General features: G+C 46.6%; 1 protein-coding gene and 1 pseudogene across 1 annotated transcript in view; one reads left to right on the top strand and one right to left on the bottom strand.

The window, feature by feature from the left end:
• The window catches only part of LOC146871397 (uncharacterized), a 149,065-nt gene that overhangs the window by 10,994 nt on the left and 112,840 nt on the right, over positions 1 to 25,231 (bottom strand). The gene's annotated exons all lie outside the window — the stretch shown is intronic.
• LOC146871398 (SWI/SNF-related matrix-associated actin-dependent regulator of chromatin subfamily D member 2-like) overlaps positions 1 to 25,231 on the top strand; it is a 626,025-nt pseudogene that overhangs the window by 573,419 nt on the left and 27,375 nt on the right.

Here is a 25,231-nt window from a genome sequence, read left to right as displayed (position 1 = left end):
ATTTCAGCCATTTTCAGCCAGGCTTGCTTGAATCCAGTGACAAAGTGAGCAAGCGACTCAACGTCTGAGCATACCCTGCCAACTTATGGCAAACAAAGCGGTACAAAAGGGGGTGGTGATGGACGGAACTTCAGAACCAATCAAACACTCACACCCAGTCAACAGATCTGGGCTTGATCCATCACCGTTCTTTAGCCCACTTTGCCACCCCAGTTCAGACATGGCCATATGCAAATCAGTTTGACCCTGTGCCTCATGGGAACAGTCGAGCCCGAACTGCCAAGCCATGTCTTCCCTGGACTGGAAACAAGCTTCCTAGGACCGGTTTCTGGAATTTCAGCCATTTTCAGCCAGGCTTGCTTGAATCCAGTGGCAAAGTGAACAAGGGACTCAACGTCTGAGCATACCCTGCCAACTTATGGCGAACAAAGCGGTACAAAAGGGGGTGGTGATGGACGGAGCATCAGAACCAGTCAAACACTCACACCCAGTCAACAGATCTGGGCTTGATCCATCACCGTTCTTTAGCCCACTTTGCCACCCCAGTTCAGACATGGCCATATGCAAATCAGTTTGACCATGTGCCTCATGGGAACAGTCCAGCCCGAACTGCCAAGCCATGTCTTGCCTGGACCTGAAACAAGCTTCCTAGGACCGGTTTCTGGCATTTCAGCCGTCTTCAGCCAGGCTTGCTTGAATCCAGTGGCAAAGTGAGCAAGGGACTCAACGTCTGAGCATACCCTGCCAACTTATGGCGAACAAAGCGGTACAAAAGGGGGTGGTGATGGACAGAGCATCATAACCAATCAAACACTCACAGCCAGTCAACAGATCTGTGTTTGATCCATCACCGTTCTTTAGCCCACTTTGCCACCCCAGTTCAGACATGGCCATATGCAAATCAGTTTGACCCTGTGCCTCATGAGAACAGTCCAGCCCGAACTGCCAAGCCATGTCTTCCCTGGACCGAAAACAAGCTTCCTAGGACCGGTTTCTGGCATTTCAGCCTTCTTCAGCGAGGCTTGCTTGAATCCAGTGGCAAAGTGAGCAAGGGACTCAACGTCTGAGCATACCCTGCCAACTTATGGCGAACAAAGCGGAACAAAAGGGGGTGGTGATGGACGGAGCATCAGAACCAATCAAACACTCACACCCAGTCAACAGATCTGGGTTTGATCCATCACCGTTCTTTAGCCCACTTTGCCACCCCAGTTCAGACATGGCCATATGCAAATCAGTTTGACCCTGCGCCTCATGGGAACAGTCCAGCCCGAACTACCAAGCCATGTCTTCCCTGGACCGGAAACAAGCTTCCTAGGACCGGTTTCTGGCATTTCAGCCGTCTTCAGCCAGGCTTGCTTGAATCCAGTGGCAAAGTGAGCAAGAGACTCAACGTCTGAGCATACCCTGCCAACTTATGGCAAACAAAGCGGTACAAAAGGGGGTGGTGATGGACGGAGCATCAGAACCAATCAAACACTCACACCCAGTCAACAGATCTGGGTTTGATCCATCACCGTTCTTTAGCCCACTTTGCCACCCCAGTTCAGACATGGCCATATGCAAATCAGTTTGACCCTGCGCCTCATGGGAACAGTCCAGCCCGAACTACCAAGCCATGTCTTCCCTGGAACGGAAACAAGCTTCCTAGGACCGGTTTCTGGCATTTCAGCCGTCTTCAGCCAGGCTTGCTTGAATCCAGTGGCAAAGTGAGCAAGAGACTCAACGTCTAAGCATACCCTGCCAACTTATGGCAAACAAAGCGGTACAAAAGGAGGTGGTGATGGACGGAGCATCAGAACCAATCAAACACTCACACCCAGTCAACAGATCTGGGTTTGATCCATCACCGTTCTTTAGCCCACTTTGCCACCCCAGTTCAGACATGGCCCCTTTTGTACCGCTTTGTTCGCCATAAGTTGGTAGGGTATGCTCAGACGTGAGTCCCTTGCTCACTTTGCCACTGGATTCAAGAAAGCCTGGCCGAAGACAGCTGAAATGCCAGAAACCGGTCCTAGGAAGCTTGTTTCCGGTCCAGGGAAGGCATGGCTTGCAGTTCGGGCTGGACTGTTCCCATGAGGCACAGGAGCAGACTGATTTGCATATGGCCATGTCTGAACTGGTGTGGCAGAGTAGGCTAAAGAATGGTGATGGATCAAACCCAGATCTGTTGACTGGGTGTGAGTGTTTGATTGGTTCTGATGCTCCATCCATCCCCACCCCCTTTTGTACCGCTTTGTTCGCCATACGTTGGCAGGGTATGCTCAGACGTGAGTCCCTTGCTCACTTTGCCACTGGATTCAAGCAAGCCTGGCTGAAGACGGCTGAAATACCAGCAACCGGTCCTAGGAAGCTTGTTTCTGGTCCAGGGAAGGCATGGCTTGCAGTTCGGGCTGGACTGTTCCCATGAGGCACAGGAGCAGACTGATTTGCATATGGTCATGTCTGAACTGGTGTGGCAGAGTGGGCTAAAGAATGGTGATGGATCAAACCCAGATCTGTTGACTGGGTGTGAGTGTTTGATTAGTTCTGATGCTCCGTCCATCACCACCCCCTTTTGTACCGCTTGTTCGCCATAAGTTGGCAGGGTATGCTCAGACGTGAGTCCCTTGCTCACTTTGCCATTGGATTCAAGCAAGCCTGGCTGAAGATGGCTGAAATGCCAGAAACCGGTCCTAGGAAGCTTGTTTCCGGTCCAGGGAATGCATGGCTTGCAGTTCGGGCTGGACTGTTCCCATGAGGCACAGAGCAGACTGATTTGCATATGGCCATGTCTGAACTGGTGTGGCAGAATTGGCTAAAGAATGGTGATGGATCAAACCCAGATCTGTTGACTGAGTGTGAGTGTTTGATTGGTTCTGATGCTCCATCCATCACCACCCCCTTTTGTACCGCTTTGTTCACCATAAGTTGGCAGGGTATGCTCAGACGTGAGTCCCTTGCTCACTTTGCCACTGGATTCAAGCAAGCCTGGCTGAAGACGGCTGAAATGCCAGAAACCGGTCCTAGGAAGCTTGTTTCCGGTCCAGGGAAGGCATGGCTTGCAGTTCGGGCTGGACTGTTCCCATGAGGCACAGGAGCAGACTGATTTGCATATGGCCATGTCTGAACTGGTGTGGCAGAGTGGGCTAAAGAATGGTGATGGATCAAACCCAGATCTGTTGACTGGGTGTGAGTGTTTGATTGGTTCTGATGCTCCATCCATCACCACTCCCTTTTGTACCGCTTTGTTCGCCATAAGTTGGCAGGGTATGCTCAGACGTGAGTCCCTTGCTCACTTTGCCACTGGATTCAAGCAAGCCTGGCTGAAGACGGCTGAAATGCCAGAAACCGGTCCTAGGAAGCTTGTTTCCGGTCCAGGGAAGACATGGCTTGCAGTTCGGGCTGGACTGTTCCCATGAGGCTCAGGAGCAGACTGATTTGCATATGGCCATGTCTGAACTGGTGTGGCAGAGTGGGCTAAAGAATGGTGATGGATCAAACCCAGATCTGTTGACTGGGTGTGAGTGTTTGATTGGTTCTGATGCTCCGTCCATCACCACCCCCTTTTGTACAGCATTGTGAGCATTTGCACAGCGTTTAAGCCGCAACCCGGAGGCCGGCCGCATACCGGAAGAGGGAACAAGCCACTAAGAGCGTCTTCCATTTTCCAAAGAATAACCATGTAAAACAGACAAGTGAAACAATCAAGAACAAGGGAGAAAAGAAACGCCTTCCCCAATAAACCTCCCACAACCCCACCTTCCGCACTGGTTGCAGCCTACGTAGATGATAGTAAGCATACACAATATGTGTGGACAGGAGCCCCCTCGTCACTCCACTGGGTGAGCGGCGGAGGATGATTGCCCCATCGGTGGAATGCGTCAGACCTGCAAGTACTTTGGGCATGTGACTTCCCTCATATCTCTGGACAATGAAATCACAAAGGGGCAACACGGAGTTGCAAAATCTCTCACCCTTCCCTCTGCACCCCGAGACAGACGCTCCAGAGCTAATAGGTTCCTTAGATGTTGTAACCAGGACAGGAGCCCTGGAACTGCCACTGTACACCACTGTGCTAGGATAACCGGCCTGTCCGCCAACAACGCTGGGACTATTTGCCTAACCCTGAGGGATGTTAGTGGGACGGCCTTCGGATGTGAGAGACCAAGGAGAGTGTACTCCGGTGCGCAGGGCATTGCAATGTCACACGCAGTATCTATGTTATCTAAGGACTCACCCCAATATCTCTACAATTTTGGACAATGCCAGAGTAAGTGCACGAGGGTACCAGTCATCCAGCATTCCCGACAGCAGCGATCTGGCTTGCTTTTATCCCAGACATGTAGTTGCACAGGTATGAAACACCAATGAGAGCAAACCTTGAAGGGGGTTCCAGCCCCCGCTACACTGTGCGCAGTGTGGTGTGCACAATACAGGATACGTTCCCATTCCTTGGATGAAATTGGCCTCACCAGCTACATTTCCCACAAAGCCTGCACTTTTGTGCACTGACCACTCAGACTGGTGAAAAGCATTTTGTACATCTCAGATATGAGGGAATGTTTGTCCTCTTTAGCGCTAACCACTTCGCATATGCCGTAACCAACGTCGAGTCCCATGACCCAGTGTGTTATTTGGCATTATGAATACACAACAGCAGCGGGAAAATCATAATCCTGTATAGGCCGCAGATGTGGCACAAGCCGTTCTAGATCAAAGATATACCCTATGCTCTTGCAGCCCTGTTTTTGCCAGCGATGGAATATCGCTGATTCCTGATCCGGGGGCAAGTCCTGGTTATCCACGCTGTAGTTCGTCGGTGAGAGGAAAGAGGCCTACCCCTTCCATACTGCCACCCTGTCCAAGACCTTGTGGGTGGGCGCCCTAACCGGCAAAGAGTACAAGCCCCAGGGCCAGTGCTTATGGGCTAGCCACAGTTAGATCCAGATGTTTTTGCCCGCCACAGACTGGTCCATGAAGTTCCATTGCTTCTCCGATAGCAGCCTACTCCATTCAACTATATATCAAAGGCATGTGGCTTGTTAGTAGCCACCAATGAGGGGCAATCCCAGGCAACCTTGCATTTTCGGGCATGTAAGCTGCACAAGTGAGAGGCAAGTCCGCTTGTCCTCCCTGACAGACTTATTAATGAGGGCTTGCAATTGTGTGAGTGTACGGGGGTGGGACACCATGTGTCCAAATTGACATACATAGGAAATGCGTGGAAGACCCTACATTTTCCCTCCCGCTATGCATCGAAACCATGTGAGGCTAATTTTTGAGCAGGCGTCCAGCACCTTAGCCGTCTCATCCAACAGTGTTGAATATTTGAGCTTCGCTGTACAGGCAAGAGTCCGAGCACGTTGTAGGCCCAAGTACTGTGTTTCCCCCTGCACCCAACAGAATGGGAATTGTTGTTCCATAGCCAACACTTCCTCAGGGGTATACACAGACTACCTTTTATGTTCCAAGACAGTTGACACCCAAAATGGCATGTGACATTACTCATCCCCACATCTTTTGGTAATTTCACAGACATTCATTCAAAAAAGAGATGTGAATTGTAAGGGTACTACTCCCCTGGGGTGGTCTGTAGGTGATGAGTATGTGCGCAGATCAATCCGACAATAAGGGTGGGCATGATGTGCCCTACTCACACGTGAGGCTCCCAAGTCGCTGTGGGGGAGTGGGAGTGCAGCTCCGCCTCAGCCAAATAGCCATGTCTTGTCGTTCCGCATGTAAGCATGCTGGGTGTGAGATTGTTTGAAGTTGACTTTCAACTCGTCCATGGCTTTGCTGGTGGCGTAGGTGGCAGCTCTTCCTCTGCCTTGTGATTTTCCGTTCCCGGTCGAGTCTGCAAGGGCAAGGTTGTCAGATCAGCAGTTCCTCTTGGGGATGTTGAGGTTGACTCTCTCGTGGATGTCTTTGTGGCTGATGATGTGTAGTGAATTGTAGGTGTGCGTGAGTAGTTTGTGGCTTACTTTCTCCTTGTCGGTGCTACATTGGATGCTCTGTATGTGTTGCCTCTTGTGTTTGGGACGTGGGTTTCTGAAGACAGGTGTGTCTGCAGCTTTCAGGCTGTGTTAGAACTTGTGTAGTGGCGTTATGTATCTCCCTGCATAGAGTTTGTTGCAGTAGTCCAGTCTGCTCGGGATGAGTGCGTTTGTGACAATTTTAATGCATCCTGGGGTTATCCATTGTGATGGATTTGGTTAGATCTGTAGACAGCTGTAGCATGAGTTGATCTGGCTGGGCAGGATGATGGTGGATTTGGGATGATGCCAAACTTACGTGCATGGTCTGTCAGTGAGGCCGGGCTCACAAGGGCAGACAACCACCAGAGGTTGTCCAATGCGGATGTGGATGGAGCGGAGAGGAGGAGGTCAGTCTTCTCACAGTTGATCTTTATGCAGAGGTGTGTCATCCAATCTGCTAGTTCCGACATTCATTCCTGGGAGCTGGCTTTTGTGTCTTCTGCGTTATTCGTGAGGGGGAGGATGAGCTGTGTGTTGTCTGTGTGGGATGATATGCTTACACCGTGCTGTCTAGCAATGGCAGTGAGTGGGGACATGTGCATATAGCAAAACGTGTGTCTTAGTGACGCTCCATGTGGTACTCAAGCAAGCAATCAATCAATCAAATAATTTTTCAAGCGCACTACATACCCGCAAGGGTTTCAAGGCGCTGGGGGTGGGGAGAGGGGGGGATGCTGTTGCTACTGGTCGCACAGCCAGGTCTTGAGTCATCTCCTGAAGGTTAGAAGGTCTTCGGTTTGTCGTAGGTTGAGGGGGAGGGTCTTCCAGGTCTTGTCGGCACGGTGGGAGAAGGATCTGCCTACGGCTGTGGTTCTACGGAAGCGTGGGACGGTAGCCAGGGAGAGGTCTGCAGAGCGGAGTTTCCTGTTGGGTACGTAGAAGGAGAGTCGACTGTTGAGATAGTCCGGGCCGCTCTTGTGGAGTGCCTTGTGTGAGTGGATCCGGAGTTTGAAGGAGATTCTTTTATCGATGGGGAGGCAGTGCAGGTTCCTCAGGTGGGGGGTGATGTGTTGGCGGCGCGGGACGTCGAGGATCAGGCGTGCAGAGGCATTCTGGATTCGTTACAGTCTGTTGATGAGCTTGGTGGTGGGTCCGGCGTGGAGTGTGTTTCCGTAGTCGAGTCTGCTGCTGACGAGGGCCTGGGTGACTGTTTTCCTTGTGTCTGTCGGGATCTATCTGTAGATCTTTTTGAGCATACAGAGGGTGTTGAAGCAGGTGGAGGAGACTCCGCAGTTGTTGCCTGTGGTTTAGGAGATAGGGGTGGGTGAGGGTACTTTGGCTTATTGCGGGGAAGACGGATTGGATCCAGGTGAGGGCTGTTCCTCGTATCCCCTTATGGTGGTTTCTGGCATCTGGGGTGTGGTGTGTGAGAGGGTGTTTGAGGCTGCATAGAGGTGTAGTAGGATGTGTTGTCCACAATGTGACACAGGTCAAGTGGCATGCATATCTAAGCATTGTCAGCATGGTGTACGTTCTTGGTGCTGTGCTTGATACCCAAACAAGACTGAGAGTGATCCATGATGGAATTCTCTTCAATGTAGCCAGTCAGCTGGGTGTTTATGTGTCTCTCAGTGACTTTGTCCACCACGGGTTGCAGGGAGATGGTCAGATAGTTCATCTTGTCTGTTGGGTCATACTGACAATGAGCCGATTTGTTCAACGTAGAGACCGGTCTTGACGGTCTTCATGAAGGTGTCCAGAGATGGTGTGCATGTGAGCTCTGCTGGTGGCTCATTCAATGTCTTGGATGCATGCAGAGATATATTTTCAGAATTGGCACCATTTCACACCCAATTTTCATATTTGCCCCCAATTTAGGACCCATATTTCCGATTTGAGCCCCAGTTTCACACCCATTTTACTGCTTCCACCCACAGTTCACACCCACTTCTCAGATTTGAGCCGCATTCCACACCCACTTCTCAGATTTGAGCAACATTCCACACCCAATTTTCTGATTTGTCCCCCTTTTCACGGCCTTAACAGTGAAATTTAACACCAAATTAACCATAAAATTCATTATATGGCACTTACAAACCCATACATTTCAATTTTTAATAATAAGTACACCCTGTGAATCATGAATTACATACTATTTGACACAACCATTGATGAATTGTGTGCCAGATTTTACTCCTTGTAAAGTAAAGCTGTGCACGATTGACACACTATTGAATCTCTGTGATGATGAAACATACACACCAGGATTTTATTTTTGGACTCTTACTTGCAATTATTGTACAATGGTAACATTTCATAGTGATATACTGATGCAGGAAAGTAACTTGCAGACAGGGTATGTGTGTTGAGTTTGTTTATTGTCACAAACAGTTCTTGAGGTAATTTTCCATATACATGTCTTTGTTTTTGTCAGTCACAATGTGATGTGCTCAAGTGAAGTAATTGTTTATTATCCTGTCCCTTCGGGCAATTCCAGCAGCAGTGGCTGTGGTGTGTGGGCCACCTCGTTGATCTTCGTCATCATCCTGGTCATCGGCCGGTGCTGCAGGCACTTGGATCCAGGGGGCATTTGTGCAGACACAAATGTTGTGCAATACACACATGCTAGTATGATTTTGTTTACCATTTCTGGTCTGTACAGGAGTTTGCTCCTGTAATGTCCAGGCAACGGAAACGTGACTTGAGCACGCCAAATGTACACTCCACGATACCACATGTGCGTCGATGTGCAGCATTGTACTGCCTCTGTGCCTGGGTGGTGGGGTTTCGTATTTGCGTCATCATCAATGGCAGAGAGCATATCCTTGATCACATATGACATGTAATGGGGAGATGGGGTACATGATTCATTAATCATACTATGTTGGCATTGTTGACATTTTTTTCTATTGTGATTTTTGCTATTTTTAGACTTAGGTTAGACATGTGTTGCTTCTGGCTATTTGGCGGCATCAATGCTGAGTACATTGCCTCAGTGTTGATCCTCCAACCATCCTTTTTGCTGGTGTTTGCTGCATGGTTGCATAAGTGTCACTACAAGTGTACAAAATGGGAATGATACCTGCACAAAAACCACAGACACCAACAGGCAGCCTGGCTCTCCTAACATCTAGCCATGGCACTGATCCACACTCCTCGCAGTCACCGCCATGTGAATGTTCAAATGACATAGGCCACACATGACACAGCTCACATTCAAACATGCATCTCATGCTGATGGCAGACCTGTGACACCACACAAGCCATGCAATTGTATGTCCAGAGCTAAAACGGAGGAACAGACCACAGCCACCTCACCTGCAGGACTCACTGGGGACAGTGAAGGTTTGCACACACCATCAACGATAACTTGTGACACAACGTAAACTTACTGGCCTGCGTCATCTGTCACTAGCAGAGCATAAGACTCACATAACACAACTTCTCAAAATCATTTTCACTATGTGGTTTATTCGACAAGATCAGACTGTCCACACACTTCACCACGCTGATACACATGGCATGGCTCACCTTTGCACACTTCTTAGCATTTGTAATGGATTAGCATTTGACTGATCAATTTCAACACACAAGTAGTGACCGAATACACATCCACTTACTCATCGGGCAACCACATGACACACCATATCACAGGGTTGAGAATGAGAAATATGTGTGGCATAGTGAGAGAGGAGATGCTACTAGACACCATCAACAGCAGCACCAACAACACTGCAGTCAACACCAATGGCGCTGTATGGAGGTTTCATGACACATTTTCCAGACTATGCATGCACATTTGCCACACACTGCACTTCCTACAATCAAAGTGCATTGTTACAACCTTGATCACGACAAACCTCAGAATTGACACACTGATTCTACATGTGTGAGTACTTGTGAAACGTTGGGTCACCCTAATAGGTCACCGGCAACAAGAACTGCAACATGATCATCTTCATCAACAATGTGACCACACACCGGACTGGGATAACAGTCCGGATGACTTTGATTAGGTACATTGATGGCCAGGTACTGGGGGTTACTCTACACCATGGGTACTCACATACTTTCTCTCTGGTCCCAAATTTGCTGTGTGGGTTGTTGTAGCGTCCCGCATGGGTTGGGGCGGGGTCAGTGGGGAAGGTGGCAGGGCTAGTGAGTAAGGGAACTGACCATGTGGTTGGACACAGGCCCCTGGTGCGGACACCCTCGTTCACTGAGCCGCCAGACCTGGCATACGCACATCTCTCTCTCTCTTTTTCTCTCTCTCTCTCTCTCTGCCTCCCTCTCTCTGTCTCCCTCCCTCGCTCTGTCTCTCCCTCCCTTGCTCTATCTCTCCCTCCCTCTGTCTCCCTCCCTCTGTCTCCCTCCCTCGGTCTCCCTCCCTCTGTCGCCCTCATCCCTCTGTCTCCATCCCTCTGTCTCCCTCCCTCTGTCTCTGTGCCTCTCTCTCCCTCTGTCACCCTCTGTCACCTCCCCCCCTGGCAGCCTGGGCTGGGACAGCTTCCTGGGCACACACACACAGCCACACCCCAGTACTTCACAGGTCTTTCATGGACCATTTACGTGTTAACAAGTTTTTGTTATATTTCACCTCTTGGCGCACATGCATCTCCACTCTGACTATCGCTGGACTCGCACAGCCCCCATGGTGCAGAGTCTCTCGGAGTCCGCGCTGGTGCGGCAGTGTTTGGTGGCACTCTTATGAAATCTGCAGACATGGCACACAGATACAATGTCTGCAAGGTCCACGGCCCAACAAGAAAGGCTTGCCAGGCCGCTGGCAGCACGTGGACCATACTATGAGTAGCCTTGCTCTACACAGTGGTACCTGTATACCTCATCCTCGTACACAATACATCAGCATGTGCCCATGCATTTTGTGCACCCCCCAAATCAGTACCTAGGCAATGTATTTACATCCTCCCTCTTGATGGGTCAACATGATTGTGTTTTTGTGCATGTGGTGTGTTCAGTTGGTACTTACCGACAAGCAATGCATTTCCATATGTGCCATCCTGGAAGCGCTGGTTTATGATAAAGTGTCGGAAGATGAATGCATCATGCACACTCCCTGGAAATTTGGCAACGACATTTGTGAACAGTCCGCGGTGGTCCACTATTACCTGCACATTCATTGAATGGGTGTGCTTCCTGTTGCGGTAGATGTGTTCGCTGTCCGCAGGGGGCACAAATGGTATATGTGTGCAGTCAATTGTACCGATCACCTGTGGTAAGCCAGCAATGGCATGGAATCCTTGCTTGATGGCAATCTGCTCCTGCACAGTGTTGGGAAAGTGTAGGTGCTGAGGAATCAGGCTGAGTATGCCATCCAAGAGAGTGGGGAGGAAGGTTGAGAAGGATGCCTGTGATAGTCCACCGACTCTGGCTGTTGTTGGTTGGAATGTCCCAGAGGCCAAGAAGTGCAGCACAGCGAGCAGTTTTGTCTGCGGAGGGATGTTGGTTGCCCGCTGTGTTGGTGGCGTCAGCCTGTGGGCAATGAGAGTCAGGATGTGCTGGATGGATGTCCTTTTGAGCCTGTAGTGGGCTATGACTTCCTCTGGCCTTAAGTCTGTGAGGTAGACACGTCTCTGCAGTGCCCGCTGTCTTCTTCGTCGCTGCATGGGTGGTAGTGGTCCTGGTTTTGGTGGCATTGGCGGTGGTTGTTGTTGTTGCTGCCTTGGTGGGACTCCAATCTGCATGATGACTACCTCCATGGCTTCTGTGGCTGTTCTGGGGAAGCTCGGGCTAACTCTCCCTTATATACTCCCCCTTATCTCCAGTGTAAGTCAGGTTTTTATCAGGTATTAAAAACTGGAGTTAGCGGGAGTCAGGAACGCCTACTTTGCATGTCATTATCGTTAGCTATCGCCGGAAAAGTAACGCTAACAGGGGTTAGCGTTGCCTTGTTGATAGGGCGATAAAATTATTGCCACTTTATCGCCGGAAACTGGCGCTAAGGCGGCGATAACTTTTTTATTGCTGCCTTGTTGATATGCCCCTTGTTTTCTTATAGTTAGCTCAACTAACTATAACGGGTGAATTTCTCTGGTTTTGTATGAGTGAAATGTCCAACTAACTATAACGTCCCTGAAACCTGTGGTTTTTTCAGTGAATATAAACACACACACACACACACACACCCCTGATAAGCATTTGAGCGCCAATAGCTATGTGGTTCGTGACAAACACAGAGGAGGTTGTATGCATTTACTCTTTCACATTTGTGTGCATGCTCAAGTCGACGTATGCTTATCTGCACGCTAATCTGATAAAAGGAATGGATGAGTGATATTAAAAAAATTGTGTTCATAAGAGTGTGCAAACATACAGGGTCTGTGAATCGTTTTAAGTTTTGCACCATGACAAATTACATTAAAAGCAAAAAATCACTATAGTTGCAAACCCTGAAATTCAAGACAGTTGGGGCAACCAATTATGAAACTCATAGCTAGGAACTCAGCCCAGTGTTTTATCCTTTAGGAGACCACTAATTATCATCTTTTCTTATTACATCTGAGCTACCAGCCCCCAGAAATTCTCGTATATATGTTCTGATTTTCGTTTGTACATTTTGCTCTCTGTCTAAATATTTTAATGTAGTTTACTCTTGTTCAATGTGAAGTGTATTATTTAATACCTCTTGGCACAGTTGCGCTATGGAAAAATGTAAAAGAAACAGAGGCAGACCAAATCAAGTTTTAATGTTTTAAGATGGGAATTAATATTGGGATATCCATTGAGTACCTTTGACGGAAGTCTGGCGAGAACAAGTCACATTGGTTATACAATCCTTGACCAGTGGGAGAAAGATTGCTTGATGTTTTGCTTGTATAGAATTTACAAAATAGGGTGCTCTCATCAGACTCTGATTCCAGCAACCCTGGACTGATTGCAGCCGACTCCACACCTAAGCATTGTTTCCATTGGAGGAAAAACACTGAAGGTGACAGTTATCAATTCACAAATGTTTTTTTTTCTTAAACATTTCTCTACATACTTTCATGCATCCCCTTATTTCAAATAAGTGTTTAAGATTTTTGCAATTAAACAGTCAGGTAACAGCATTGCTTTATTGTCAGGTGCATCTACATGACAAATCATAGTATTAAAAACAAAGCCTTGTATGGCGCAAATTAATGTTTGTTTTGTCCTTGTCACCCTTAGATCCATGAGACCATTGAGTCAATCAACCAGCTCAAGACGCAGAGGGATTTCATGCTCCGTTTCAGCATCAACCCACAGGAGTTCATTCAAGACTGGATACAATCACAAAGCAGGGATCTCAAGGTAAAGCAGCCATTTAGAGAAGCAAACAATGACTGTTCCCATGTAAAGCCTGTCTTTCATCTTTCTGATTCCTCATGGCTCCTTTTCCTCCTTTACATTTCTTGGGGATATTTATCAGCATCATTTTGGTTATAACTTGGTGTCTGAAAATGTTCAGTCTCAAGTGTCAAACAAGACCATAGAAACAATGTCAGCAGGACTAATTGTATCCTTCCAGTAGTTAAATGACTAAAAGGTGGCAACTATTGATGAAGCCAGTAAGATTGACCGTTGTTTAAGACACACAAGGATTGTTGGCATGAAAACAGATGCTAATGGTTCTGCTCATTCCAGGTCACAAGTAGTTTCCACAAACTCACTTCTTGGTATCTGTAATATGTAGATGACCTTTGTTTGATCATTTTTGTCCTTATTGCATCATGCAGCATCAGCATATAACTCTGATAAGTACACCTTGCCTCATGTTTAACTCCTTCACAAACTAACTTCCTCACTAAGGACCCTCTTCTTTAGCTACTTTTTCACTAACTCACATACCAATTCCTAACTTTAAGTTTTATGTGTCCTAGTAGTAAAAAACTCTTAAATTATATTTTCACTACTGCAAGGCCTCTCTTTCCCATAGGATAACATTGGAGTTGCCTTATTACATTTTATAAGTGTAATTTCAAAATAAGAAGAGATATCCTGTTCATGTTTGGTGTCTTTGGGATCCTAATTTGAAATGCTAACTTATGGTGAAGTTGGATTTTAAATTACAATTCTGAAAATGCCGCTTTTAGAAGGTTTACTTACCTTAGCCAATTGGTGCCTGCAGCCTGTCTCTGGTCACGAGACAGGGTGCAGTTGTGTTTTGTTTATTCCTCCTAGACAGCCACACACAGTGAGAGCTTAGTTGTGATTGGATGGGCCATCATTGTCCATGTAGGAGGGATGAACTAGGCCCAGCCTCACTTACACCTCAATAGGCTCCATCCTGTCTCCACACACAATGCTGCAGACCCCCTCTTGTTAGTCTGGAGCCAGGGCAAGGAAGTCAGGGCATCTGTGCACTTCAAAGGCATGCCTCTAGAAGCTTTTTCCCACTTCAAAGGCTCAACTGTGTACAAAAGAGGAATCTCAGACATCAACTCTTCAGTACACTTCTGGATCTGTGGACGCTCTGCCAGGAAGAAGGACTGTTGTGTTACTACAAGGATTGCCTCTTTGCTGAACTGCTCCTCCGAAGGAATTGCTGCCCTGCTGTGCTGACCTGCTGCCTGCTGCCCTATTGCCTTGGGAAGCAGAACTGGACTTGCAACCCATCTTGGTCGCTAGACAGTAGAGTGACTCAAAGGACTAGTCTGCTGGCCTCCTGATCTGAGTCCCAGAGACATAAAAGGCTACCCAATAGCTCCTGGACCTGTCTTCAGCAGGTTTCTGATCCCCAAGTGGTGCCCCTCTGGTCCTGCACCCTTGGCGTGGCTAAGCTGGCTCCTAATTCAAGCTTTTGGGCTCTTTGTGACTGCAAACAGGCCTGTTTGAACCGGAACCACGCCACTCCCAACGAAAATCAGCACGAGCCGCCACTAGTCCGTCTCTTTGCACAGCAGGATCGCCCATTTGTGAGGAACCGCCATAGCGAAGCTCCAGCCCGCCAGTCTGCGACACCCGACCTGTTCATCTTGCCATGCTGACTGCTGTCCAGGATGCTCTCCTTGCCTCTCGCAATCCTCTCCAACACGATTGGGACCTTGGCACAAAACTTGAAGAAGGTAAACCTTCAGCGAGTCTAATCTGGGACTCTGTCCGACTCGCACTCCTTCGCGTTTAACTTGAACTTTTGACTTTAACCTGTTTTAACGCGACCAGATAGTTGTGGTTAGCGCTTTCTGCTTTTAGACACTATTTTACAGTTTATACTTTAAAAATTCACAACTCCAGTTCTACTGATAGGACTTTTATTGTTTTAGTCTTATTTTATTTCTTAAATTCAGCTCTATTTGCTAACGTGGTGTGAGATATTTTTGTGTTGTGTTTTCACTGTTTTACTGTTTGAAGTGTTTCACAAATACTTCACACATTGTCTCTAATTTAAGCCTGACTGCTCTCTGCCAAGATACTAGGAGATGAATAAAGGTTTATTTGCTTGTGCATTATCAGGATAAGGATTGTGGTTGTTGCTGGACCAGGGCTCACACCTCAGTCAACCACTAACACAACTTCTAACAACACCTATAAAACCTAATTTTTGCCAACATCCTACTTAATAATGTTTGCCTACCTTCAAAACCAGTTACTTTAAACACTAATCTGCTGTCAGGATTCATTACCCCTCACAGATTCTTCAACTTCAGAAGGGTGTATCTGTAATTAAGTCACCTATTTGTAGATTGTTAAAGTGGCCTGAAGCAACTTATCTTTGCAACTAATAGAGTGCCAAAAGAATATCATTTTCTCGCAGTTCTGCCAAACACATAAACGTGTGCCTCAGTTACCTAATACCCAATGTCTACCACTCTGGGCAGTCAGGAAGCATAACCTGTGGTTCTCCAATGTCCATCACTTACTTGCGTGAAAACTACAGCTAAGCAATAATCACTCCCAGTGAACAATTATTTCTCCCAATGAAGAATCAATCCAAAACTGTCTATGCAATACCAGTTTTTATCCCTTCAGACTCCTAACATTACATGTATCACACTAAACCAGTTTTTTTTTAATTGCTATTTTGTTTTTAAGTTTACATTTTTTTATTGATTTAAAAAACAAAGTCACATTCCAGTTCATTAACTTGTCCCATGCCACCACACCATAAACAAGGAGAGAGATGTGAGTCACACTGTGTGCAAATAAATATAAATCCATACATGGCATTGGATCACTTAAACAGCATAATTGGTATGATCTCATCAAATTACAGCAGATCAGCATCCATGGGCGGTTTGTCCATAGGGACATGTGGACGTTTACCCCCACACAGAAATACAGTGGGTTCACCTGAGGGCTTTGTTTCCTGAGGTGTGAATGTCAAATTGGCTGGTGTTTTCACTGTGGCAAGACTGACAGGCGCAGTTCAGTCTCCTGCAACCAACAGCTGAAAGGCAGCTGTGAAGCCAAGGCACAGCCCCATCGATATCCGATGGAGCACTGTATTTGCCTGCTCCAGCCAATCCTATACTGTTTAGCATTGTGAACAGCAAGAGAGCAATGCTTGGATTGGCTCAGATGCCATTGTCCAGCAAAACGTCCAAGGCAGGAGGAACTTCAGTTGTACATGTGCTGAAGAATATAGTCAAGAAAGGTATGTTTATTGTTATGTTTAATGACATTTGTTATGTGGCCAACCACATTTAAAATGTAGCAGCCACCACTATCAGAATCACAGACAAATCTAAAGAGTATTATTCAACTGTCTTTCTCCCAATGAAGAATCAATCCAAAACTGTCTATGCAATACCAGTTTTTATCCCTTCAGACTCATAACATTACATGAATCACACTAAACCTGTTTTTTTTTTAATTGCTATTTTGTTTTTAAGTTTACATTTTTTTATTGATTTTAAAAACAAAGTCACATTACAGTTCATTAATTTGTCCCATGCCACCACCCCATAAACAAGGAGAGAGATGTGAGTTGCACTGTGTGCAAATAAATATAAATCCATACATGGCATTGGATCACTTAAACAGCATAATTGGTATGATCTCATCAAATTACAGTAGATCAGCATCCATCGGCGGTTTGTCCATAGGGACATGTGGACGTTGACTCCCACACAGGAATACAGTGGGTTGACCTGAGGGCTTTGTTTCCTGAGGTGTGAATATCAAATTGGCTGGTGTTTTTACTGTGGCAAGACTGACAGGCGCAGTTCAGTCTCCTGCAACCAACAGCTGAAAGGCAGCTGTGAAGCTGAGGCACAGCCCCATAGATATCCGATGGAGCACTGTATTTGCCTGCTCCAGCCAATCCTATACTGTTTAGCATTGTGAACAGCAAGAGAGCAGTGCTTGGATTGGCTCAGATGCCATTGTCCAGCAAAAAGTCCAAGGCAGGAGGAACTTTGGTTGTACATGTGCTGAAGAACATAGTCAAAAAAGGTATGTTTATTTTTAGGTTTAATGACATTTGTTATCTGCCCAACCACTTTTAAAATGTAGCAGCCGCCACTATCAGAATCACAGACAAATCTAAAGAGTATTATTCAACTATCTCCGATTACACCTCATCTTGACATTAATTAGGCTACCAACAAGTGTAACTCCGTTATGGAATCCCTTATTGACAATTGTGCACCCCTGAAGTGCAATTATCCGGACCAAAACCCTCTAGGCCCTGACTCTCAAAAGAGCTTTATGAAGAACAAAAGCTTAACAGAAAATGCAAGAAACAAAAGTGGAGACTAGCACCATCCCACCTGAGTATGGCCAAGCTATCAAGAAAACAACACAAAGACCAAATCCTCAAAGCCAATTCCTCCCATACAAGAGCCCTTGTGAAGTCTGCAAAGAATAGACCGAAGCGCCTGTACGAGGTCATTGCACAGTCTACTAAACTCTCCATCACTTCGGCTCCCAAGTAATCAATGGCCCGTTTCAACAACTTTGTGGATTTCTTTGATAAAAAAGTCAGAGACATCCATATCTTGCTTCCCCTCAATGATTCCCTTGAAACGGATGAGTCTCTACCATACAAGGCACTACAATCATGGTCTTCTTTCTCTACAATCTCCGAGCAGGACCTACAAAAATCTATCTCCAAAGTAAAACCCTCAAACCATCAACAGGACGCCATTCCAGGCTCTATGAGCACACCTCTGGCCACACACCTACTCCCCATAAGGACCACTATCGTTAATTCCTCTCTCAAACAGAGCTGCTTCCCAGAACGACTACAAATGACTCAAATCACTCTGCTCTTGAAAAAGCAATCTCTCGATCCAGAGAACCTGAACAACTACCACCCAGACTCCACACTCCCTTTTTTAGGCAAAGTCATCTAAAGTTGTGTTGCGTTCCAACTAGCCTCACACATTCAAACAAACAACCTCTTAGACACTCTCCAATCAAGTTTCCGCCAGGGTCACAGTATAGAAGCTGCGATCCTCCAAATAGTGAACGGGTCCCTAAGAATCCTCAACTCCACAATACTGTTGTGTAGTTCCTATATAATCTATACAGGATCTACGCGTTTGGATAACATAAACTGTGGGATTGGTGGCAGACTGATTCTGTGCACCCCCACTGTGCCACTAGAATCTCCTCTTATCGGGGAGAGAAAAGTTCTTGGCAAACTCCGTGGAAACAATATCACACTTTTCGCTCAGTCACTCGTGCTTACTTAGTTTGTCTCAGAGATACACAGAATAAACAGGGTGGGTCTTTTCAATAAGAATTTATTGAACAGTTGTTATTCTAGTATAGAATAAAAGAGCTGTAACAACCATTTGACAGTAGCAGAGATATATGACTAGAAGCACTAAGAAAGTAAATGGATGGTATAAGTCTACCATCTTGCAATAATCATGAATACATACAAATATATAAAACACATGATAAAAAGTGCGTGCTCCTAATATTGCTCCCCAACTAGGTGTACCTAAATGTACCTAGCATCTGTTTAGGTGCTATGTCAAAAATTCCTCTAGGATCTAGTTAACCCCATTACCTGAAAATTAGAGAATATGGTACCCCGTCCTGGTCTCGAGTTGGCCACCCCGCGAGGGATGTTAGACCACTGCTTGCTGGAGCATCTGCATGCAGGAACCCCAGCGTCTCTGGTCAGTGTGTCAGCCGGGAAGTCTCGGTCTCCTCTTCCTATCTCAGCAAGACATGATGTATATATACTTAAAGTTTCCCCAGGGGTCCTACCTTGCTGTGTTACTGTGTCGGCCTAAAGGATGACGTCGGGCTTGAACTTTATACAGAGATATTATACAGGAGATGTCAGTCCTGCTGTTACTCCTGCTGTGCTTCCAAGAAACCTCATGCATAATGTATGAGATTCGAGCCAGGGAAAAACCCGCGTTCTGAATGCATTGTAGTATCTAGTTAAAAGGTCAGTCCCTATGAACCGTTATGTATGTAATGTAGGGAAGGATATAGATGAAAGGTTGCAAAGTTACCTGAGCCTATATAGGTTACCGATATGAAATATAACAATACCTGCCTCCTGGTCTTCCTGGATGTATCCGCCGCATTCAACACTGTCAACGATCTCGCCCTCCTTCGTATTCTTGAACTACACATGGGATGTGGAGGCACTGTTCTCAAGTGGTTCTCCTTTTACATATTCAACCGTTCCCAAATTGTGAAAATGGGCCGCTCGTTCTCGAGATCAGTCAGTGTTCACCAAGGGGTCCCTCCCACGGTTCAATCGTCTCCACAACTCTCTTTAACCTCTACCTAGAACCCCTGTGTGGATTCTCAGAAACTCTGGGATCCTCTTCCACCTCTATGCCGACACCCAAATATACTTGAAAATCTCTTCCCCGGAAGACTCTGCCCTGCTTTTAAATACACTCTTAAAAATTCAAATCTGGATGTCCAACCACCATTTAAAACTCAGCCCAACTAAAACAGAATTTCTTTTGCTCAAAACTCTGAAAGCAAAAACTCCAGTACAAGTATCGATGGGCAATTTCCCACCCTGGATGGCTCCCCTGCCATTGTCCTGAGTGACAGATCACTCGGCATCACCCTTTATAATCGTCTAAATCTTGACAGCCATATAGCAGCCATGACCAACAGCTCACAACACCAACTTAGGCAGCTTTGGGGCATCAGACAATTGATTCTGGAATACAACCTCAAAACAGTAGTGCAGTCCCTCGTTCTCTCCAGATTATAGAATTGCCCTTCTCTCAGGCATTTGCAAAGTTCACCTCACCCACTGAGAGCAACACTACATACTGCAGCACACTTTTTCTTAGGTCTCAAGACGTTTGACCACATTTCCCCAGCCTTGCTAGCCCTCCAGTGGCCACCCATTTAAGCACGGCCCCAATTAAAATTCGCTTGCTTTACCCACAGAGCGCTGCACTCCTCCTGACCCTCCTATCTAAACAAGAAGCTGAAAATCTCCAGAGCAAATAGGGGTTCCAGAAATGCCCAATCCGTGCTCCTTGAACCCCCCCACCTTCAGTCGAAAATGATAAATGAAACAATCTTTCTCTGGTAGTGACACTAGAATCTGGAACTCTCTGCCTCCCTCACTCTGTCTAACCGCCTGCTGCCTAGCAACATTCAAAAAGGGCCTCAAGCTCCTCCTATTTAACAGACATCTTGGTTAATTCACTCTTGACCAGATTTAAATAGTCCCTCCACGGCGTCCTGATCTGCTTTGAATAAATGCGCCAACCATCTAAATGATGCTTCAGCTGTGTGTGTCCTCTGCCCTATTTTGTTAACTGTCTTTTGTGGTAACTCCTGTACATATCCACTGATGAAAATGACCAAGTTTAACTACTATTACTGTAACCCGCTTTAACCCTGCATCCTGTGTGTTGTAAAGCACTCTGATGTCGTCGGGCCATGTCCGCGCAATATAAAATTGCAACAACAAAAAAACATCTAGTCCTGGTCAGGGTCTTCCATTTCCTGTTGTATTCAGACTTCTACTGAGTCCTAATCCATCCTTCCTCCATGTTCTACACCTTAGTAAATCACGGTTGGCCTGCAGTGGCTGTTTCTGCCAAGGAGAGGACAAAGACTTTGCTCTGTACTGTGTATCCTGCTTGAAGAAGATCTCCAAGGGCTTGAGGTAGAGATTGCCTCCTGTTCTGAAGTCTCAGGGACACAAAGACTACACTACCAACTCTCCTGAACTTCCGTGCTGGGAGTTCTGACCTGTCAAGAGGAGCCTGTTGCTTTGTTGGGCCTCAGGAGGTTGTTGCTACTGTTGAGAGCTGGAAAAGAGACGCAACTAAGAGAAGCGTGACGCATCCGCACCTGTTTCTGACACATCGCTGCTGAAGAAACCGATGCAGCACCTGCGCTCTCCTGAAGAAATTGCTGCACGCTGAATCCTGTACACCGGCCTACGAAGTCCGAGATCACTGCACCGATTTCAACTCAGGCCCTGCTGTGCGACTGCAAGAACCAACACATCGTGGGATAGCGGCTGGAGAGCCCAATGCAGCGCCATTGCTGCCACATCAAGAACCAACTCATCCCTGATCCCCACACATCGCACCGGGGCGCCAAGTCTACAAGAACGCTGGGGCCGCAGTAAGAAACCGACGCATCACCTACTTGCACAGTAAGAAACCTACGCATCATCTCCGCTGCATGGCAGTAAGTAACCAACACATCACCTCCCCTGAAGTAAGGAACCAATGCATCACCGTCCCTGGGCACGAGGAACCAACGCATCACCTTCCCTACGGCTGTTTTTGTTTATGATTGTGACTCATCAAAGGTACTTTTTGTTGAAAGTGTTGCATCTATAGTTTGCTATGGACAGAACTGTTTTTGCCTTCTAAGGATTGTATTTTAAGTACTGTATTGTGGATTTTTGTCGTTTTAGTCTTGTTTGGTTTAGATAAAGATTACTTATTTTTCTATACTGGTTTTCTGTCAATTTGTAGTGTTTTCACTTTATTACTGTATTTGATCCACAAATGCTTTACACACTGCCTCTGAGATAAGCCTGTCTGCTCGTGCCAAGCTACCAAGGGGATGATCAGGGCTTATCTTAGAAGTGTATCCCCCTTACCCTGACTAGGAAGAAGGGCCCCTACTTGGACAAAGGAGCAAGCCATTGCCAACGAGAGACCCCTGTTTCTAACATCGCGCTATATAAAACTGCAACAACAACAAATAAGTCAAAATGAGACACGTTATGATCATGTTTCTGTCAGTATTGGAATTACAAATCCTGCTTTGACTCTGGAGACATGAACTCAAAACCAACCACTCTTTAAAAGTACATAAAAATGAAAGCCATGGTCCTCTCACACAGGCTGGCCATCCAGGTTGCACACCTGCAGGTTTTCTGAGTCGTTCCTATAGTGAAATGGGCATCAACCACATATTTATGAATCCAACACCTTCATTTAGGTTAGAAAGCAGCACTCCTATAGAGTGGATGACAAACTGTTGTTGTGACGTCTCGTGACACATAGGGCCAAGATACTGAAACAGAAGACTATTTCGTTCACACTTCTCCCTGCACTCACAAGACTGCAGTTTCTGATTCTTGAGTTCATGCAACAGGAATGCGGTTACAATGTTGTACCATTAGAACAGAATGTCATCATGCAGTTTGTGCGTTCTCTTAAATGTTATGTCCATTACTTGCAAATGTTTGTATACATTTCACAATCTGTCTGTACGAGATAGGAGTGTATCCTTTTCTTATCCATATGTCTATTTTGCTCACCTTAAAATAATTTGTTTATCAGACTGTCACCTATCACATTACAAAGATCTGTAACATGCTTTGGGTTACAGAAGCAGAATTGACATTAAAAATGTGCCACATATATTTGTACATGATTAGTTTAAATGTTTACCTTGACATTGTGACTTCTGAGGCAACACAAACGTGAGCAGAAGCTCGTTCAGTCTGCCACCATTATGGAAGACAGACTGCTGCACACATAGAAAAAGCAAAAGCAAGGAGAAATAAAAGTATTTCTCATTGTTTCGCCATTCTAACGCCTGCAATTGAATGGCGTTAGTTTTTGGTGCTGCCTCAGATTTACAGATCCATGTAAATCTGGGGCAGCGTCAAAAAGCAATGGGTGTTGCGGTGGAACGCCCACAGCAGCACCAATTGCACACCCCTTTCACGCAAAGTAATGAGTGTAGAGAGATTTTATTTACAAGGCGGAATTAAGCCACAAAAAGTGGCTTAATGCTACTTTGAAAATATGGAGAAGGGCATAGTGCCACCAGAACGTCGCTAAATGTGACGTTCTGATGGCGCTACCCCCTTATAAATAAACTCAATATGTTGATGCATTTTAATGTATGTAAAGTGTGGACTGCTGTGAACTCACTGGCAGTAACGACAGATAAACTTCAGCTTGGCCACAGCAAATACCATAAACTTTAGATAATAATTGTAGGCGCAAACAGCATTCATCCTTCGGAAATGGGAATGTGCAGAAAAATCCATCATCCCCACGGTAAACTTTCTTGAGTTTATTGGAAAACATTTCGTAAAAAAAAAGTAGTCTGATTCTTCTTGCTTAACTAACTTTTCAGGTATGTCTTAGATGTTTTACAATACTAAGGATGGAATACAGCTGGGTTGCTTATGCAGTCCTATTAGTGGGATAAAAAAAAAGCATTTGCAATGCAATAGGTCTCGCATTTGCGAGAGTTTAAGCTATTAGCATTGTAAATGACTATGCCTTTAATTTATCTGTTTTAAAAAACAACACATAAATAAAAGGCATTGTCAATTACAATGCCGATAGCTGACACCCTCGTAAATGTGAGACCTATTGCATTGCAAATGCTTTTTTTTTTAACTTCAAAAGATAAGGGTTATGGGTACAATTAAAAAGAAATAACACATCCGAAGAGGTCGCCCTCTGTAATTTAAAAAATATCTTTTAACACAAAGTATTATAAAGAGAGGAAAACGCTCGCCTCTTTCAGCAGGTGCTATTTGAAGCCATGCAACACGATCTCATCACAGAACCACTCAACCCGAGCAGGGGAGACCACCTTACGTCCCACAGAAATGCATTATTTAAACTGCAGCCCAAGCCTCGCCTGTCCGCCACCGAGACCTGGAAAGCAATAAACACTCAATTTCCAACACCCCAAGAAATACGAATGAAGAATCAGAACAAATGCAATCATCGGGCCTGTGGGGGAGTGTATTAAACAAAGTCACTCTATTCAATGTGTCAGCCACAGGCCACGAAGCAGGTTGAAATTAGCAACAACAAAAAACAAGCCGGAAGTCAGGCGCCCTTGCCCGGGACGTGGGCGGGGCCTGATCCGGCAAAAACAGAAACCGGCGTGCCGTGCTATCGCGGGGCTCCCATGCTGAAGGGAGAGCCCCGCGGTGGCGGCCGGAGTGAAGAGAAGCCCCGGGTCCCAGGAGGGGGCCCGGGTAAAGAATGCGGCGGCCGAGGATGACCACAGCAGCGCGGGGCTCCCAGGAGTGCAGGGAAGCCCCGCAACAGAAGTGCTGCAGCCGCGAGGAGGAGCCCCCCCAGAAGAGCAGCCCGGTGAGTGAAGAAGGGCTGGGGGGGCTCCGTGTGGGCTATTGTTGGCGCAAAGTGTACTTTTGCAATTCTGAGCGGCCCCATCTTGCAGGGGGCCGCTCCAACGGGGCTGGCATGTGGTCGGAAGCGGGACAGGACATGTGCACATCGCGTGTGTGCACGTGCGTGTTCACGTGCACGTACACTGGCTCAAATCCGCCAAAAGCCTTGCGCGTGCCCATCTCCTGCCCCACTTCCGAGGCAAGTCAGCAACAATAGATCTCGCTGGCGGACAGCAGCGCTTCGCGCTGAGTTCGCAGGCGAGACCTAAAAAGCTGGGGGTCTCTAAAATGGTCACGGAGTGACCAGCGATTCTTTACAAGCTGTGTAGCCAGTGTATTTAATGGCGTGACTTAAATCAAGTGTTAAATTATGTCATGTTATAACGATTTATGTAGCGCAACTTATCACCGGAAGGGTACTCAGGTGCTGGAGCAGGAGAGAATGTCGTCAGCTGGGGGTAGTTGAGTTGGTTGAAGACGCAGGTTGTAAGCCCCCGGCGGATCCCAAGTTGTAAGGGGGAAGGCCCTGATGTGGGGAGGCAGGTCTTTCCATGACTTGAATGCAATGTAGGAGAAGCCTAGGCCACCCATTCTGCTAGAATCTCGTGCCACACAAATGATTAAAGCCCTCATGTTGCCTGAGATGCAGGAAGGCGCAATGACACCAGGGCATACACAGCAAGTGAACACAAGCCTGAAAAAAAATCCGGCTAGGGGTTGGAGGAAAATTAGAGCCCTTCTCCCATCTGAGAAATATTCAGATTCACAT

The sequence above is a fragment of the Triturus cristatus genome, chromosome 1_1 (assembly GCF_964204655.1).
Source record: "Triturus cristatus chromosome 1_1, aTriCri1.1, whole genome shotgun sequence".
Classification (NCBI taxonomy): domain Eukaryota; kingdom Metazoa; phylum Chordata; class Amphibia; order Caudata; family Salamandridae; genus Triturus; species Triturus cristatus.
Note: the sequence above shows the minus strand (reverse complement) of the source record. Positions and strands in the feature narration are given on the sequence as shown.